This window comes from Procambarus clarkii, chromosome 48 (genome assembly GCF_040958095.1).
Source record: "Procambarus clarkii isolate CNS0578487 chromosome 48, FALCON_Pclarkii_2.0, whole genome shotgun sequence".
Classification (NCBI taxonomy): Eukaryota; Metazoa; Arthropoda; class Malacostraca; order Decapoda; family Cambaridae; genus Procambarus; species Procambarus clarkii.
This window is the reverse complement of record NC_091197.1, coordinates 7,545,559-7,550,586: the sequence shown is the minus strand read 5'-3', so window position 1 is coordinate 7,550,586 and position 5,028 is coordinate 7,545,559. Positions and strand designations below refer to the sequence as shown.

General features: G+C 38.9%; 1 protein-coding gene across 2 annotated transcripts in view; it reads right to left on the bottom strand.

Moving 5' to 3' along the window:
- The window catches only part of LOC123764730 (uncharacterized), an 84,931-nt gene that overhangs the window by 76,256 nt on the left and 3,647 nt on the right, over positions 1-5,028 (bottom strand). The gene's annotated exons all lie outside the window — the stretch shown is intronic.

The following is a 5,028-nucleotide window of genomic DNA, read 5'->3' as shown; positions in this document are numbered from 1 at the left end:
TTGTTGTTTTTTTTTATTGAATTTTGATATCCTAAAGAAAAAAGTTGATCCCCAATTCTGTTTAACACATTTCATCACACTCCCACTCCATTGCCCTCTTTAAGGATGGGTCTAAGTCTGCCTATGGTGTAGGCTATTCCCTTGTCTTTCCTGACCACACCTATATGTGTCGCCTGCCACCGGAGATTAGCATCTTCAGGGCAGAACTTTATGCAATCTTGTATGCACTTCATCAACTGCTTTCTCGCCATTAACGTTCCTTAGTCATTGTAATTACCTAAGTGTAGTTACAGGGTCAGAGCTACGCTCATGGTGTCTCATCTTCCCAGTACTCTTTGTCAAATAACAATTTGAAACTTCTGATGGTTTTGCCTTCACCATCACCTCACTTAGCTTGTTCCAACCATCTACCACTGTTTACAAAAGAAAGTTTTTTAATATTTTTTGGTACTGTACTTTGTTTCCTTAGATTGAATCTGTGTTCTTTTGTTCTTGAAGTTGCTGGTTTCAGGAATTCCTCTTTGTCAATTTAGTTGATTCCTGTTATTATTTTGTAAGTAGTGATAGTATCACTTGTTGTATTTCTTCAGTTTTTTAGCTTTGGCATATTTAATAACTATAGCCTCTCCTCGTAACTCTTGTTTTCAGTTCCGAAAGCCATTTTGCAGCATACCTTTGCACCTTTTCCAGTTTAATCATGTGCTGCTTGAGATATGGGCACCATACAACTGCTGGATATTTCAATTTTGGCCTCAGAAAAGTCATGAACAGTTTCTTTAGTATTTCACCATCTATGTAATTAATAACCACTGCACACACAGAGTACCTCCAGGCGCTAGATAGGGGGTGCGCAGAGCGCCTCAGGGTGCTCGTAGGTATAGTGTAGGATTCAAAACTCCCACTGTTACACGGGGTTCACATCAGCTTCCTCAGAGCTTTTGTAAACAGACGCCATTTAAAAAAAAAAATGGTAGGCAACATTCTCAGGTGTGAGATCCTCAGTACTGAGTGAACAACCAAGGCTGGCACACGCAGCATGAGCTAACAGCACTGCTGTTCAGCTTGTGACCACAGCATCGCCTAAAAATATCAAAATATATATGTAACTGGCATTATTTAGCCATAATAGTATTACAGAAGAGCCTGACTGTGATAAAGACTGTACAATGTTCAGATATCAGTGAACACAATGCTGTTCAAGATGCTCACAGCGTTAACCACAGCACATTGCCATTGTTTCATCCATCTAAGAATCTTCAAACGACTTGTGTTCCGTTATAAAATAAACTTGTGGAAAATTATTCATTTACAGGATTTAGTGACCCAGGATTCTGATAATAGCAGGATTGTGGTGAGAATTAGCAATGTGTGTAGTATGGTGGAAGGTAGCGTCATCTGCTGACTCTGTGTGGTGACTTCTGTTATTGTCTGGACTCACCATACCAGCTTAGTGGTTCACTATGATGAACACAAATGTAGATATAACATGTGTATATATAGTAGTGTAATAACAGTAAAAGGAGTATGTTGGGAGGAGCCAATTTGGTGAGGGAGGTGGCGTCGTCTGCTGGCGTCATCTGCTGGCTGGTATGTGACTTGTCATGTAGTGTTTGGTGGCCACTAAACTGTTTGGACACCATACCAGCTTAGTTGTATAATTATGGTGAATAAAACAAGTAGGTGCTGTAGAAAGTCGCTAATCTAGGATCCGCCAATCCAAAAAATGCCCTAATCTGGCAAAAATCTTGACCGGATAAAGTTATTTCCTTATCCGGCCAAAATGTCCACAGAAGCTAACTCGTGGATATTTGGCTAGATCAGCGTATACTATTAGAGTTCAAATCTGAGCCAGTTAACTTGCTACCAATGTTGCCCAATCCAGACAGTAAGCCGGACAAGCGGAGATTATTCCGAATCAGAAAGGATTTCCAAGCCAGTGAAGAGTCATTGGCAAGGTTCAAAACGAGGCACAATATTGTGAAGAAGAAAATTGTTGGTGAAAAATTGAGTGCAGATACAAGCAGTGTAGAACCATTTAAACATAAATTTTTTGCAATTTTGAAATTGCCCTTACAGGCAATCCAAGCGCCTTCAACCAGTGAGGCCTCACAGGCAAGCCAAGTGCCTTCAACCAGTGAGGCCTCAGAGGCAAGCCAAGTGCCTTCAGTGAGGCCTCACAGGCAAGCCAAGTGCTTTCAACCAGTGAGGCTTCAGCAGCTGGCAGTCAAAACTGACCTTGCTTCATGAACTGTACAGTAATTTTAAGTGTTAATTTTAGTGTTGTGTAAAAATAGGTTACGTAAATTGTCAAGAATTCTTAATTTCAAGGTGTGTAGCATCAATCAAGAAGACGAACTACAACAAGGTAAGTTGAGATTTCTGGTTGAATATTTAATAATTATATGTGACAGTTCAATTATGTTGTTTGTGATATAAAAATTTTTGGAAATGTTCACTTTTCTCCTCTTTCTCATCTACATTAATGACCTTCCAAATGCCTCTCAACACCTCAAACCAAATGCCTCTCAAACCAATCTTATTTGCTGATGACACAACTTTCATTTTCTCCAGTCCTGACCCACTTGCTCTAAATGTCACTGTGAATACTGAACTAAATAAAGTCCATCTTTGGCTAACTGCTAACAATCTCACCCTTAACATTGACAAAACTTTCTATATTTTGCTTGGTAATAAATCCTCAAATGAAATTAATCTAAGAATAAACAATATATAAATCAGTAGTAAAGTTGATGGTAAATCCCTTGGTGTCCTCATCAATAACAAGCTGAATTTCCAGGGACATTCTAAATATAGCAAAAAAAGTTTCTAAAACTGTTGGCATTCTTTCTAAAATCAGATATTATGTACCTTGCCCTGCCCTGGTGATGCTCTATTACTCTCTCATCTATCCTTATCTCAACTATGGTATTTGTGCTTGGGGTTCTACTACCCAAAATCATTTACGTCCTCTAATTATCCAACACAAAGCTGCTATTAGAACAATATCTAACTCTGGCCCCAGACAGCACTCGGTACCCTTACTCAAATCTCTGAACATGTTAGATATTATGTCACTGCACATCCTCTCATGTCTACACTATATATTTAAAACTCTGAACTGTAATGCCAATCCTGACCTTAAAAGCTTCTTAGAGGGTTGTAACAGAACCCATGGGCACCACACCAGAAACAAATACCTATTTGATATTCCAAGAGTACGACTTAATCAAACTAGAAATGTTCTACAAATCAAGGGACCCAGAATGTGGAATGACCTTCCCAATCATGTCAACCAGTTTAAGATGAAAACTAAGTACAATGGGGCCTCGACTTATGATGCTAATCCGTTTCCAGAGACGGATCGTAAGTTGAAATATCGTAAGTCGAAGCGATTTTTCCCATAAGAAATACGTAAAGGGATTTGAATTAATCCGTTCCCCACCCTCCAAAATATTAACATACAAATACATTTTATACTGAATACAATGTTTTCTCTAACAACAATACAGTACCTAAGTTTATCTTACCTTTATGGAGGGCTCTTGATGGCATATGGAAGATGGTGATGAGGGGGGAGGAGGAGAGGTGTTACTGTTTGGAAGGGGAGTCCCCTTCCATTATCACATCAGGCAGTGATGTTTTCTCTGGGGTACTCTCTCTCATACGTTTTGCCTGAATACCACTAGGACCTGATTGTGGTTCAGTGCTTGTTTGTCTCACTACAAATTTGTCAAGAGACATTTGTTTTTCCTTTCGTTTTAACATTTGTCTGTAATGATGCATGACTTTAGCACCCATAATGTCCTTTTTCTTAGCCAGTATGGTGGATATCGTTGACTGAAATTTGTTGTACTGCCTAGCCAGTCCAACAACCCACACACCATCTTCATATTTACGAATGATCTCTTGTTTCTGCTCTATGGTCATCCTGACATGGGCTCTCATATGTTGAGCCTTACCACTGACTTTCCTGTGACTCATGGCGTGATATATAATAATTACGTTAATGTTCAAAATGCAAAAAATAACCACAAAAGCGAAATTTCTTATGGGCGTGATCGTCACTAAGCGGGCAGCTGTAGTGAACTGAGGCAGGTCGGCCGCGTGACCGGGAACCACGCGCTCCGTCGACCCGAACGTGTACCAACAAATATTGTAAGTCGACGACACCATCGGATGTCGAGTCGCATTTTTCGATGAAATTTACATCGTAACTCGAAATTATCGTAAGTAGGGGCAATCGTAAGTCGAGGTGCCACTGTACTACCTAATTAACTCCATGTAACCTACCTTACCCCTAAATGTCAACCCATGTCTTACTATTTTTAAACAATGCTGTTTGTTGACCAACTTGTTTATTTGCTATTTTGTACCATTTTTGTACCCCCCTTTTTTATCTTTTATTTTTACTCTCAATCGAATTTATACTTTAAGCTCAATTATTATTAAGTTTTAATCTAAGTTTTTTTCTTCCACACCTTGCCCGAAACGCTATGCGTATTAGTGGCTTTAGGTATTTGTATATACAGTACTAGCTCAACCTATGAATAATCAGAATGTTTGTAACTCTGCATCTAGGTATGTACTTTTCCTTAATAAAATATTACAGTATTATTATTATTATTATATCGTGGAGTCTGCTGATTTTATTTCATGATTCATATATATGTAGCTCTTTTTACACGATAGTATGATAGATAGAATTTACTAGTGTCGATTTCACCTTGCCCTTGAATAACAAGGCTTTGTTGAAGTTTTTGGTGTATTATTGCTCTCAGACTGCTTATAGGCACTCCAAGGATGGACTGGAAGCTTTTGTCGAAGGTCCTCCCATTTGTCCTCATGATTTTGTTGAGAGGATTTTTTTAATTCAGCAACGTTTTGGCATTTAAGGCTTCAGTAGGTAGGCAGTTTCATGGGTTTATAGCTCTACAGGTGACAAAGCATTTCCTGTTTTATATCCTGCATTGTGCCTTCTTGAGCTGAAACCATTACTACTTGTTCGTGTTACATCTGAACTTTTGAAGA